Below are 15236 nucleotides of genomic sequence, written 5' to 3'. Positions count from 1 at the left end.
TAGGTCTGTCATTTTTCTATTGCGCTGACCCCTTTTGAGGTCGTGGAGTATTTTCTGGCTGACTACACCCTAAACTGGTGGCCTTCCAAGCATATATTCTTGTGTGGCAACTGAAGTCAGGAGATTGCACCAGTGACAATCACTTCATGTGGTCATTAGAGTTGGTTTTAGTGCAAAGGAGGAGGAGGACACATCTGTCTTGTGTCAACAAGAGTCATTAGCCTGAAAAGCCACCCTCCCTTTTTCATCACTTTAAGTTCCTCCCTCGAAGCACCGCTGGCCCCACCGCCTCCCGCTTAAGTCACACCCCCCTTACTTTTTTTATTGCTGCAAATGGAAGACCTGCAGCATCCTGCAAGGAGAGCCACTTGCATGGTCGGACGAATGGGATGTGAGGCTCAAGCGGAAAAGATGTAAGGCCACTTCTCAGGAATCCACGTAAGCATGGACAGAAAAGCAGACACGAGCCAGCCATTTCTTTGATTAGATTGAGCATCAGGATGGAATTGTCTCTGTGACTTCTCCGCCGATTGGTTTTGAAGGAGACGAGCCAAAGCAGCAGGAGAGACTTAGTCGAAGGCTTTTCCGACAGGATGGGCAGACTGGACTTGTGTCTCAACACAATCTTCAGTTGGGCAAGATTGTTCTTCTGCACCATCTTCCCATTTTTGAAAAGCAGGAAAAGCCAAAACAAGGTACTCCTTTTCTCTTGGAAGCCAAGATAATCAGTTGTCATGTCCACATTTTACACAGGGGGCCATGTTTGACCTTCGAAAAGTATTCATTGCAGATCCTCTTATGGTTTCAAATATTTTAGGACCTGTTTACACAACAACACTTGCGGGTAAAAATACCAAAATATTCTATCGGAAGTGTTTGACACTTAGGCGTTGAAGGCATTTGGGGGATTATAGACGCAAACATTGGAAACCACACTACAGCGTGAATTAATTTGAATTCACTCTGCCGCTGTCTTCCCAAATGCGTGGTCAAAATGCCAAATCCCGGCCAGACCTGCCAAAGTCATTTATGAGCTGCGTCGTGACCGAGGTCCGTTTATCTGTCGTTTTTGGTTTTGTTTATGTTATCGTCTAAAGTTATCTTGAAGAAGTACCTCAGGCATTTTATTTCATTATGAATAATGTACTAATCCTACATTTATCATGGGGGAATCAATCCAGCTGATCCTCACAATACTTGAAATTCATATAGTATATTTAAGCATCACCCATATAAACACCAACATATGCATGTAAGATTTTTTGTACACATGGGGTCTCTGTCTTTGAGATCTATGTTCAGGTATCTGTGACACTGAATGTGTGCGGGCCTGACCTGTTGAGTAATGTGGAAATGCTCCAATGAGAATGTAGCATTGAGTGGCTGTTACCTGGCCAATGTGGCAGCCACGGAGTGTGTTTGTGAGGGTGTTGAGTGATGGTGTCACTTAAGGCGGTCCCAAGGCTGCCTAAATATGCTTGACTGGTCTCTATTGCGTTTTCCAAGTTTCTTCTAAAAAGCCAATGAAAAAGCCCAAGTGGTTCTGTCATTCCAAAGCAATTTTGAGACAATAAAAAATGTGATATGTATACAAAAACGTTCAGAGTTGATTAGTGCATGTGATTGATTGAGAAGAAATAATCAATCAATGGTTTTTATCAAATGTGAGGAGATAAAGCCCTGAGTAATGTAATATTACAGAAACCCCGCACACACCGTGGGGTGGTTACACACACTTCAACTTGGGCACGTTGCCTGACGGTGAAATTGCTGAGTAGGGTAGAGTAATCTTGTAAAAGCAGACCCTCAGTCACAATGCAATCACTTAAATTAATTGGGTAAGCAGCAGCATCTCATAGGCAATATATACACCATCCATCCATCCATCCATCCATCCATCCATCCATCCATCCATCATCGCATCAGCGTTCACGTTTTAAAAAGGGGTGTGGTTCTTTTCCAGATGGACGAATGCACGGGAACACTGTGAAAAATGTGAGAGTTCTGCAGAGGGAGGGCTGGGCTTCTATTGTTTTCAACAGATGGAAGTCATGGGGGGTGGGAGAGAGCCTGTTTGGGGGGGGGGGGGGTCTGTTAAAGTGTGTTTCAACAACACTGCGAGAGTGACTCGGAGCGCCGGTTTTCTTTACATCGCACTTCTGTGTCATTTTAATCACACCTGAATATTTTCTTTGTTTACGCATACAGTAATGACTATCTGCCAATATTTCCATGACATTTCCAAAACTTTTTGAGTTCATGTTAGGACCTGGAAAATTTTCCATAACTTTTCCAGGTTTGTCATGACTGTACGTGCTCTTTTTGACTGCCAAATTTACTTACTATTGCGAGCGTCTGGCGATTCTTTTTTTGCTGCAGCTTGACCAAAGTACAATGTCAACGTTAAAGAGTCATTATTGTGATGTCAGATATTTAAGGCATGGACGCCAGGCCTTCTTCAAATTGCTCTTTATTTCCTGTTTTATTTTGACAAATCGGATGGTCTTTTTAATCACATGGACATACAAATGTTTGGGTGAACACCTAACCAGTATTTTTTTCTGACCGCTTTACTAGTTTCCTATTTGTTTGAGACAGACCAACCCCTTCAAAACAAGCTGATCAAGAACAGTTGGAATTGATTTTTCAATTTAAAAAAAGAATGCAGTCTTGAATGCATTTTTGACCTCGTTGCTGCTGAAGAAGCGATGTAAAAGCTTACCGAGAAAGATTTTTAGAATGAACTAGAAAGATCAGGCACTGAAACAGACTTAGTAATTCACATTTTCTGGCAGTTGGGGTTAAATGGTTTGAGTCTCCCGTGGTGACTTTGCTCCTCCAAGGGTGGTCTGCGGGAAATACCAGGGGATTAATCCTCTCGGCTTGCTGCATGAGTGTGTGTGTGAGTTTCTGCACAGTGGTGGATTTGTGTATTTATACCGTGTGTGAGCAAGATGTTAAGAAGTGTGCATATACTGTACAGCATGTTGAAGGTGATTACTGGCAGCTGTTTGTGTATGTATGTGATACATTTGATAGGATAAACAATGACTGCTTATATTCTCTGCTATGAGAGAATTACAGAACTTTAGGTCCTTGAATTTGTGTGTACTTTGTTGGGTGGGGGCTGAAGATGTGTGTATATGTGACACAATGATGATTCATAGCTGCAGTATATGATCATAGCCAACAGGGGGCGAAACCTGGCTGCAATGAAGCTATGCTGATTTTGATTGGATTCATCTACAGCTATGTGGCAACTTGTTTATTTTGTGAGAGGTGTGTGCAGCCCCCAACTGATCACTGCTATCATACATGCAAAAAAAGCTAGCATAGCATTTAATGCTGGCTTTTCTCTTAACCATGCAACCATGGGCATAGCAGTTGAAGTTATGTTTTCTATTATTCTGTTTTTTGTCTTCATTTTTGGTTAACACCCTTACCTGACCAAAGCCCTTCTCTCCTAATTGCTCATTTTCTCTTGGCAACCAGCTCTCAGAAATGCCTCTTTCATTTCAACATGATGAAAGAGAGCATTTTGTGTATCCTGCCTCTATACAATCTCATCTCTGCAGTCTGCAGACTATTCGTTTGGCTCAATGGCATGCTTTGATGTCTATCGTCAACGCCAGATCATGTCCAATGAATAAAATTTATTCCAGTATACGCTTTGGTTTACCAAAACTGTCCCAAAGTAGGACATTACCGTCTGGTGGATGAACAAACAAAGTATTATGTGTTAAAATACTCAATGGCACTAAATCAGTAAATATTGGAGAGAAAAGTGTCATGGAAAAGATGGGGGAGGTGGCAGGCAATGGATGCTGAGGGCTGCGTACCGGCAGGAGGGGCGTAGGGATCAAGGAATGAATGAAATTAAAATAAGTGCGGCTGGGAGGGGTTAAGATGGGGGCGAGTTAGGAAGAGATGGAAAGAGGAGGGGCAAGAGATGGATAATAAGAGTACCCCCACCCCCTTTGCTCCATGTGGAGAGGTTGAAGCTGCCTGACCCCCTCCCCAGCCAGCCAGCCAGCCCCCCCTTGTTCCCAAAAAGCTTTGTGAAACTTTGCCCCGGCAGAAGGGAAGAGCGGCCGAGTCACAAGAGAGAGGAGAGGCTGTCGGGATCCAATTAGAGGACAGAGGCACACTGACATTGAGGCCCAAGGATCTGACATTCCCAAGCGGGTATGCGCCTTGTGCATCCGCCTCGTGCATCCTAATGGCTCCGGCAGACGCGATCGGACGCGCACAAGCCCCTTAAGCGTCCGCGCCGGTGAAACACCATGCCGGCGGTCTCCCTCAGCTTGCCGACCGTTTTGGCCGGTCCTGCTCGTACCTGGGTCTGCCTCTCCTGCATGTTCTGGGTGAGATCACATTTCCGTCATTGCTTTGGCAGTTTTCTATTGTTTTGATGACATGGGCCACGTTCACAAGACAGGACAAGTTTCTAGTGTCTTCTTGCGCCCGAGCTCCTAGATCACAACATGGGGCGACTTTCTGGGAATTAACAACTTTCTGTTATCTTGATAACATGGACCATGTCCACAAGACAGGGTGTCCTCTGAGATGGTCAAATCACTTGTGGAAGTAGTTACGCCACGGTCAGAGTAATGGAACACATGTCATTGGGAGTGCCTCCGCGGCAGGCTGGAGACACGTTTCTTCCGTCTTTAAGGCTCGCTACTTGTCTCAATTCAGACCCGGCTCGAGCAAGCCAAGGACTCTATTGGGTGGTCTGCTTGTCGGGGGTTGGGTGTAGGTTTAGCTCCCAGGCTGCGGGGGGCCCTGGCACTCTGACACTTTGGAATTAGGCGCTTCTTAGAGGATGCTGCCATACAGGAGACGCATTTTCGACATGGAATTGAAGGCATTTTCCAACTGTCTCTCTGTCCCTCTGTACCCGGCCCGAGGTGGTTGGGACATGCAGCTATTTTTTACTCTCTCTTGTATAATTTAATCTGCCGCGCATTCCGGCGCTCACTGAGGGCTTGTTTGTGCACTGATGGCGCCTCTGAGTTGTAATGTGCAAGCAAATGTTCAGTTTGCTTGTCTCAGCTTCTCCAAAGTTGATGTGACCTTTCTATCCCAATATGACATGTTTACCACTGATACAATATTGATATTGCAGCCTGAGTACTGTCTGATAAAATATCAGCAGGAATTTTACGTGCTTTTATTTATTGTTTAGTGTGATATTAATTCAATTCAATTCAATTAAATATGACCAAATATTTGGTTTACAGTTTAACCTCAACCATTAAAACATGCTGCGCTTGGTCCAATGTCAACATTAAATTGGGACACCCCCACCTCTTGTGTCTTGTATATTTGCTATACCAATAATGGCCTTTAGTCTCTGTGATCCATAGCAAGATTAGGCCCTTTTGCAACTGCCGGGTCAATATCATTTCATTGTTGTGGTGTGGATCTAATGGTGTCATTGAGGGTGTTTTTTGGTATGAAAATTATGCTTGGCTTAATAATATTCCACTGGTTGATTTTACATATCAAGTAGAGAGTAATTTGGGAATTCTTTGGTTTGTTTTTGACTCTTTAGGCTTATTAACTCATTCAATACCGGGGCTGTAATTTCATGTTTTTTTTCCGGACATTAAATCTCGGATACCTAAGTATTGAGTCGATTCTTATGTACATTAAGGACATTAATTTCTGAATACTTAAGTATTAAATCAATACTGAAGTATTTGGGATTGACTGTCTAGATTCTTAAAAACGTGAAAATGCGTCCCTGACATTAAATGGGTTAGTTTGACCTGGAGTATGGATCATATAGATCTTCATTATTGCTGTTTTGATGAAGCAAATGTAAGAACAAAATCAACACGCTGTGTAATTTGAAATATACTAAAAATGATGTAATGAAAAAAAGAACGAGATCAGAAGAACATTAAGACCCTAAACTTAAAAGGAAGGTTTGAAACTGTGTGCTGTTCTCCATTTCTGCAATTATGAAAGAACGTTCCTCGCTCAAAAATATCAAAGTAAGCAGTGCTCTTTTACGGATCTGAGCCCAGGATGAAAGAGGGGAATCCCTGAATAGACTTTCGGGATCCATCTTTCCCCATTGGGCACTGTGACTGTTCACGGGCAGACTGGATAATCTTACAGGGCTCTTCATCACTTAATTGCCATTCTTTCCGAGGCGAGGTGAAAGCAGGGGGGTCGTAAAAGACCCCCCCCAGCATAGTCACTGATTGACTGCATTACAGCACTGGCCAACAATGGCAGCTCATGTATTGGTAATGCGCTCAGTATGGGTTTCTCCATTAATTGGCTGTCTCTTCTAATGTGGTTAATTGCGTAGTTGGGAGTAGACATGAATTCTTTTGCGCTGACGGTATTAAGTTAACTAATTCTTTGGATCCTCTATTTACTACAGAGTCTTGTTTGTATTTCGATGACCTAGCCTAAACCTCTTCGCACGTTGGCGAGAGGCCCTAAAACAATCATTTTCGGGGGAATGTACTCAGCATCGTTTAAATAGATACGTTTTAAGGCTCCCAAACACAATCGTGGAAATAAATTAGCCCTCGACATCGGTTGAACTGATCAACGCGAATTTGGCTGGACGTGTTTTTTACAACACGATGGAAAGGGCGCATTAAAAGGTTCTCGAGGTTTCATCTTGGAAATGCAAATAGGCTGAATTTAAGGCCTTGATTCCAACTGGATATTAATAACGCTGATCTTATACTCTCGTGGAAAGGAAAAGGCGTTTGCACGATAACAGAGAGAAAAGCGAAGCCACCCACATGCCCTGAGGGTGGGTTGGCCCCTGTCCATTCTCCCGCTGGTCATTTTTAATCAACTGTTGCTCCTTTCATATGTTTGCTTTGGATGACTTGCATGAAAAATCACAAACAACAAAAAGGGGAAGTTCAACCAGCGCTCAGTTGATTTATGAGAGATGTTGAGCTTTGTGCAAGCAGCCCTTTCGGTCGCCAAGACCCCCCCGCCCCCCAGCGTTGGGCACGCTTGGTTGGGCACATTGGACTTAAACCTCCCATGGTCTTTTGGCATTCGCACCATTTGAACCGGGTTCACTTTTCCCAATTTTTACGCTGCCTGAACCAAGGAGCTTGAGTTCACTTATGTCCACTTAACTGCACACACCAGCGCATTCTTTTCATTCCTATTTCTCATGCCAAATTTGATCAAGATATCCCCCTTTTGTTGTATTTCAGCAACTATTAGCAACGTTTTTTATATATACTTTTGTAATTTATTTTATAGAGGGCAAGCTGTTTCTCATCGCTCAATGAAAACAACATTTTGATAGTCTTTTTTTTGTGATTGGCATATCCAGTTTTATAAGGAAAACTGACTAAATAGCAGAGCTGGGCAAAAACATTATTACATTGATCAGTCGATGGAGCGGCTACCTTCACAGAGCGCTTGCACCTTTTTGTTGTGTGCTTTATGAAAAATAAAAAATACACGGACCGCGCACCGACCGAAGTTGGTTTACGTTCATCGATCGGGGTTTTTTTCCGAGGCGGGCTGAGGTTGCTAGCTGAGGCTGGGCGTTCTGTCCGCAATGGGCCAGTGTTACAATGTTTACTATGAATTTACAATTTATGATAATAATAACCCGGCAGTAGATCAGAAACACAATTGTGACACAGTTCAAGAAATTGAAAGGAAAAAAAAAAGACGAAGTAGAATTTTGAATTTGTCATAATACAATTTCACCAGTAGTTTTTGGCTCAAAAAAAAATAAATGTCAGTGTCAAGTACAGATGGCAGAAATGTACAGTTGCAAATCCCATTTCTGGAAATAGCTAATCACATTGCGGTGTCTGGTGTTTTTCGTTTATCCTGCCTTTGCAAACAGCCTTGGACAGGTTCCAAAAGCAACACATAAGGGGGTTACAGTGTCACGGCCTCCGACTGAGCGTGCGTATTTGGCGGCTTGGCGAGTAGATGGAGAGAGCATCTGAATCCAAGCCAGATTTTCAAACACGTGTTGCATGGATGCTTAAGGAAATTATTACATGTTTGGTTCTAATTCCCAAGAGTACGGATTTGGAGGTGTGCTGCACCCGCCATTTCTGTTGCCGTTTTCTCCTTCCAAGTTGTGTGAGCACTTAACACAGCCAACCAAAGAAATATCCAATGCATTGTTTTTCCTGCATTTCTGATGGTCTGTGAAAAAGATTTTTTTTTTTTTGCCCCTCCTTCTTGACTTATGGATGACTGGGTAATTTCCTCCCTGTGATCCATCTAACGGAGATGAAATGGATGTAGAGAGCGAAGATGTTGAGGGTGGGGGCCAGGCCTGGGGTGCATTTTCTCCTCAAATGAATAGCAGGTGACGGACCGTTCATTGTAAAGCCATTTGGACAGCGGGAACTCCAGAGTGCAAGAAAGAGAAGGAAGCGAAGGTCTTTCGAGTGCCCTCGTGCAGAATTGTTCTCCCATTCCACCGTTTGCAAGAAGTTGCTTCGCATTGGAGTACACTTCATGCTTCAGCACTGAAGTGCTTTCATGAGTTTGGTCCTTGGAAGTCTTTTTGTTTTGTGTTGCGGGACAAAAAAGCTCATGTAGAACTTTGCAAATTCGTCTTCTCTGTAAATCTCTGAGGAAGAGATACGATGGCTAGAAAATTGAAGAGGGCAGAACAGGACAGGAGCTTTGGCCCAAGCAGCGCTGAGTTGGGATTGCCTTGCACCCGTCTAAAGAAATTGAGTGCCAATAAGGAGACAGGCCACTAATTAATCCCTTGGAGTAATCTCTAGATTGGCGCCGCATATATCAGGGTTTGAAGACATTTGGATCCTGCTCAATTAACTCACAAAGGTTGAGCAAATCACTTGATTTTTCTCCTTGTACAGCTCTTTGTTTTTCAGGTTGTTAACACTATATGCTCGAGAAGTCACCAGATTTTGAGAGTGTATTATTTTGGTGAAGATTTGTTTTCAATAATTTGTTTTCATGACCCCCACAAAACTCATCCAGTAGAATCCCTCAAAAGAAAACATTCCAACGCAGGACGCCAGTTCCACGGATCAACAGGAAATTGAATTGACTAGTGCAGTGCTTCTCAGCATTTTTTCAGTTGACATACGGCCTGTGAATATTTTTAAGACAACTAATCCTTAACCAGCGCAAAGCATTTTTGGATTTGAAAAATAAGACTTAAAACGGAGTGCCGTGCCTGGTTTGTGTGTGGCTGATTCATCAAATTTTGGAGGTATACACGGAGTGGTATCTCCAGACCTAATTTATTCAGTAATTTTAGAGAATCAACTGTTATGTAATCTTTTTCATTTCTGACTCTGCATAGCCACACCCGTATAAAACAAAACAGAGGCACACAATGTTTTGCAAAGGAGTCACTATAGCAACATGTTCCTTCATGTTCCAATTAATTTGCTCTTAATCTGAAATGACCTGAAATGAAACGATGTACTGTTTCTGTGTCATGGCATTAATATCTGCAGTTCCCCTGTTAATATCTCACTCACCCCCCTAAGTACCTTAACGTATCACCAGTAGTGCTCCCACCCCTATTTGAGAACCACTCGATGAGTTTTTGATTACTGAATGTGTGAAAGCCATTTTGATTGAAGTATTGTGGTCTTTCTTTCAATCCCAGGGCTTGAATTTTGACGAAGCCCTATTAAGGAATTCTTCCAAAAGAGTCCCAGTTGGAAGCGGGTTCCTCATCCTAGACAGATGGATCATTATTGTTGTGAAGCTATTGTGTTTGCTGAACAAGTTGATGATTTTTGGAATTCACCGTAAAAAAAAGTTTAATAGTTTATGTCTTTTGTATTTGTCCGACCAAGATTAGGCAAGCATTCGTCAAGAGAAAATATAGGCTTCTTGACAAGCGAGAATAAGGGATGCAGGAAGAGAAGTAAGGACGGATTGTGGATGGAAGCCAAGCAGACAGGAAGGCCAGAAGTGGCGGGAGGAGGAGAACCTATGGAGACACGTCACGCTCGCCCCCTCCTTTATAGCCTCTTCGAAATGTCCATCCATGCATATGGTGTCCCATATGAGAGACGGTCGCACGCTAACTCCCCGATTAGGCCGGTTGACTGGAGAGGCGGGGCTTCCGGAACAATGACAGTGAGATTTGCAGAAGTCGGCCACCCTGCTCATCATTATTGATTTTTTTTTTTTTTTTTTTTTTAGCCGAGTCCAGACGATTGCAAATATTCAAGACACACTGTCCTCATGTTCATATTTCTCAGTTAGGTTGTGCCGCAGTCTTTCTAGCAATGAATACTTTTGTCATTTCCATCATTAAATTCACAGCAAACAGGAAACACGTATATTTCAACGCCCCTTAGCATGCTTTATTAAAATAAATTCACCGTCGGGTTCGCCAAAGTGCACACCTTGTAATTTGCTCAAAATGGCTCACTTCCTGTTCAGTGTCAGGCCTTGGCCCTTGACACATTTTTGTGCATTTTGTTACTAGAGACCTGTCCACTTCTCATTTTATGTGGGGTCTGTATGATATGCATTAGAACCTCGAGACTTACAGTTTAGTACTTTTAACAAGTAATCACTATTATTATTATTTTTCAATTCAATGTTCAGTCATTTAGGTAAGGCAATTGACAACAGATTGTCATTTGCAAAGCAGACTTGGCTGCAGACAACAGATGATGTCATGAAAACATTGATTGCATTAATTTAACAACCAGTGGAATCAGTTGTAAGGGTGTGTGTTTGTGGTTGCGTGTGTGTATGTGTGCACTCTTACATCACTGTGAGTCACACTTTTAGAGTTATTTGAGAGACGAAGAAGAGATGTGCAGTCGGAGGAGAAAAAGAGCCCCCAGGTTACCTTAGGCAGCTGGAATGCGTTGTTTCAAAGTCCAATATGGAATTGCTTATCTTTACATAGTAATTTTAAAATCTTACCTTGTGAAGAAAATTGAAGAGGTCTGTTACCCACATACAAAACATGACTTGTGGTCTGTTTGGTAATTATGTTGCCATTTTAGAGTTCTGAACATGAGCCCTACAAATGCTCCATAGTAGAGCCAGTTATTCATTGCTGTTTGTAACTTGTGCATAACTTAAAGACCATAATTCTCAACAATTATTGTAAACTATTGTGTAAAACCTTGATTTGACCATTTAGCTAATTTTCAAATCATCGATTTTTAATAACACAAATCAATTGAATGGATTCAATTTCATTACCCGGCCCTAAACCAGACCAGCAGTGGATTGATATGCAACTGTTTCCATGTCTTTGTGCGTGCGTGTTTTCCTCTTACCCATGTGTGCTAATGAATGCCAAGCGAGGGATTATGCATGCGTCGCCAGGGCAAGGCTGTCTGTTCCCAGGAACTGCTCGGAGGTGGGGGGTGCGGGCTACATGCGCACCATGACCCCGGCTTTGGGGTCCCGTCTGCGCGCTTAAAGCATTTCCTTCCTTTGTGGCTCCTTGGAACGCTTCATGTTTCCAGGTCCAAAATGCTGACGATCCTGCGACATGCCAAAAGCAAAAATCAGCTATGGATGCCTTGTTTTTGAAAGAAGTCATGGTTTGCTTTTAAAAGAACTAATGAATTCTGTGCTTCCCACCCCCATGCTTCCCCTGTCAGTCCCCCTCAAGCGAATAGCTGCCCCCCCCCCACCCCCCCCAATAAAAACAATAAACAAACTCCTAGAGTGCCCGCTGCATTGCTAATCGTCGGAAACAATTATGGGCTGACAAAAGGAAACGCTGTGCTATATTGGCCAGTGTCGTATGACACACTTTTTTTTTTTTTTAGGTTAAACGTCTTCTAGAGGAATAATAAAGCCAGTTGGCCTCCACGTTTAGGAAGATGAGAAATGTTTGACAATTCAAGTGCTTAACTTGTCAACAAATCCTACCCTCCACCCTATCCTGTATGACTGACTGAATACGTTTTTGGAGATGTCAAGAGGCCGGAAGCATAGACTTCAGGAATCTCAGCTTGGTGAATGTCTTCACGCCATTGGCGCTGGCAGACGAACAAAGATACAGTGGTGACGAGATACAAGGGACTCAACATGGCTCAGGCTTTAGAGGTGCGCGCTGTGTGCTGGCAACACACAACTTTATTCATATCGACAACGTGATGAGGGCGCATTTATTATGTAGATTGCGGATCGATATGTCACATATATAAAGTATAGTGGTGGTCCCCCCTGGGGAGGGCACGAGGCGATGCCAGGAGGGTCGTGGATGATCTCAGGGAAAAGGCTTTGTTTTTCCTATGTGAAGTGTAACTGAAATAAAATAAGGATTTCTCAGGACTATCTTGCGGTTTTCACTTATCGGGGGGAATGAGGGATCGCTGTATATAATATAATATAATATAATATAATATAATATAATATAATATAATATAATATAATATAATATAATATAATATAATATAATATCCTTCAATAAATGTTAAATATCGCAATAACATCTATGGCAACATTCAACACCCATATTGCATGCGTTCCGAATATCGCACAGCTTATATATTTTCCTTATCCTCTGTGAAGAACGACTACTATTACTGCGGCTTCCCAAGGAGCCGTCTCCTTATGAGTGCATGTTTGAGTTATACTGCCCCCTGGTGGTCAAAACATGCACACCACAAAGTGCAAAACACCATCCATTGAAGTAAATCAAAGAATGTGGCTAAAACTAACGCACGTGTCTAAGAAGGACAATATTATAGAGAGCTACCTTATTGAATTTGTGTTTTGGAACAGCTTAAGGGCACGGCTTAAAATGATTTCCAAGTGCAGTGATGCAACTAATTCAAGCGGTATCTCAATGCAGCACGGTAATGTCAGCATTTTCATGTGTTTTTGTTATTGCTCATGCCAGGCCGAGATCTCCAGTTCTGGGTAGTATACTAGCGCGCGCGCCTCCGGCACATGCATGCGCGGCTGCTATTTCAGCCAAACTTGATTAAGCTAATCACGTTAAGTAGTGATGGCCGGCAGGGAGGAATGAATGAAGGTTCGGCTGGAGCTCTGTTGCTAAACGCAAACAAGCGAGCTGTCACACGCGGCTTGAGGTACGCCAGCGCTAGTAGCATACATGGGATGATTTCAGCCACAGAACTTTTGTCAATAAACCTGAGGATCCACTACTATGTCAACTGAACAGGCTGAGGCCCATGAACTAGAGGAACCCGTTTTGCTTGTGAATGGTCCGATTTTGAGACCCCCAATAAAACACAAGTACTGGATTTTGATCGCCTGGGATGCTATGTGATCCTTGGAGCAAGGATTGTTAGACTTCTCCAATGATTCTCCCATGTGAGCTTGTCCAATATGCCGAAATGGTGACATCACACTTGAGCCTTGTCCAGCTCGCGCACATACTAGTGAGTTAATGGAAACCACATGTACGCATGCCCTCGCACTTCCTGCTTTGAAAACCTGTTTACATCTGCAGATGTTAGAAATTCAACACAGACACACAGCAACTTCTCTCAAGGCTCCTCTTTTGTTATGACTAAAATAGGATGAATCAATCGCAGGGCGCCCAAAACCAATCACACTCACACCACTCCATGATGTAGGTCTAGTAGGGCTGAATGGTATGATGGCTATTGCTTACATTCGATGTGCGATTTTCTTCAAATTGAACTCCAGTACAATTAAAAAAAAAAAAAATCATAATTTCTTACTTTTACCCCTAAGCGCTTAGCGTACCGTGCTTCGTACTTGTGCAAAATTTCGAATGCAGCCATCCTCTGTGTTTGTAAAAGGTGACTCTGCGTTTCACATTAGCGATTAGCATGCTTAGCGACTCCTCCTTCCAATCCGCGTTCGCCTTTGGCGAAAGTGGTACTTGTCCTTGGCATCGTTTATTTATCACCACGGACGGAGGAGAGGGTACACAGTGCTAATGTGAAGTCACCATTTTGGGGTAGAATGTATAGAAAAACTATATGATTAAAACTAAACTTAAGACGAGGACTGTTTCCTATTATAAGAATAATATTTTGGATATTTAATCGTTGGTCGGGTCAGTTTGACCCGCAGCCTAACAGGAGGACTAATGAGCCAAACTGTGCAGGCAATGTGGGAGCCAGCTGAACAAATAGACCTTAGAAATGATGTCACCTTTCCCTTTGGTCAGTCCTCAGTGGGAAAAGGCAAACACACTAGGCTCTTCTTGATACCAACAGAAACAGACAGTTTAGCCCTCACAAAAAGATTCACCCTACAGCACTGGTGTCCAACTGAAGGCCCGGGGGCCTGACCCGGCCCGCCGCATCATTTTATGTGGCTTGCGAAGTGCTGATTTGACTTCTGGCTAAAATACCAAATTTGCAAATTGTCTTCAACTTTTAAAACATTTCGGGGCAAAAACAAGCATTTTACTGTCCCCGATTGTTTTTGGACCAATTTGACCAGCTTCTGATTTCAAAACTAGGTCAATGTGCGATGGACATGTGTAAATGTGCACCTGGAAGCAAAAATCAATAAGCAAAATAATCACTGACGCCACCTGTTTTGATTTTGTTCGGCAGCCCGAGGAATTGGAAGCCGTGCATTCCCACACTTTCCGGGAGAAGACTTTCAAGAAGTCCAAGACCTGCGGTGTTTGCAAACAGATCATCGTCCATGATGGACTCATCTGCAGAGGTGGGTCGCCTCAGCTCAGTCCTTATGTCATTAGCTCACTAGCATAAATGCTCATGTGGGGCTTCTGCCGTTTCGGCAGCAATGTTGAGCTCCATGAGTCGACTCAAGTCACACCATTTCAACTTGCCGCACATGATTGGCTCAGACAGCCTGTAAACTGAGATCATTAATTTATTTTTAAATACGTCATCACATTCGAAGTAGAACGTTACCTTCGATGGATTCAATCTTGAGTCAATGTTTTCCTGATAAACATCATGTCAGATTAAAGTTTTTTTTTCGGCAAGAAGTGAACAGCGATTCCAGAAGACGCAATCATGTCCGCCACCGGCTTACTTACACTCACTTAAGAGAGGCGAAAGAACCCAAAAGATATTCTGCACTCAGCAAAATGGCCCCACGCTGGAAATGTCTGTTTTCGCTCCGATAACTGCACTGGTGGCCTGGCGGAAACCTGGCCTGGTTTGCTTTGGCTGCAAAAGTGAGAAGATGACGTGACCCGGACAACTAAGCGCATTTCCCGCTCACTGCCGTTGTTTCAGGGCTTTCATGTCAAAGGAATACTTTGAGCGGGTTTTGAAAAGAGATGTGTACCAGATGAAAACGTGCTCCTTGTA

At 43.0% G+C, this 15236-nt stretch overlaps 1 long non-coding RNA gene across 1 annotated transcript in view; it reads right to left on the bottom strand.

Annotated features, from left to right (window-relative positions):
* The window catches only part of LOC148423676 (uncharacterized), a 22706-nt gene extending 7470 nt beyond the window's left edge, over window positions 1-15236 (bottom strand). The window contains exons 1-2 of the long non-coding RNA XR_015865540.1: window positions 14960-15236; window positions 11265-11475 (exon numbers count right to left, since the gene is read on the bottom strand). This is a non-coding gene — a long non-coding RNA (uncharacterized LOC148423676). The remainder of the gene's footprint in view (window positions 1-11264; window positions 11476-14959) is intronic.

This window comes from Hippichthys cyanospilos, chromosome 5 (genome assembly GCF_059441005.1).
Source record: "Hippichthys cyanospilos isolate Australia breed blue-spotted pipefish chromosome 5, RoL_Hcya_1.0, whole genome shotgun sequence".
Lineage (NCBI taxonomy): Eukaryota > Metazoa > Chordata > Actinopteri > Syngnathiformes > Syngnathidae > Hippichthys > Hippichthys cyanospilos.
This window is presented reverse-complemented; position numbering and strand designations above follow the sequence as displayed.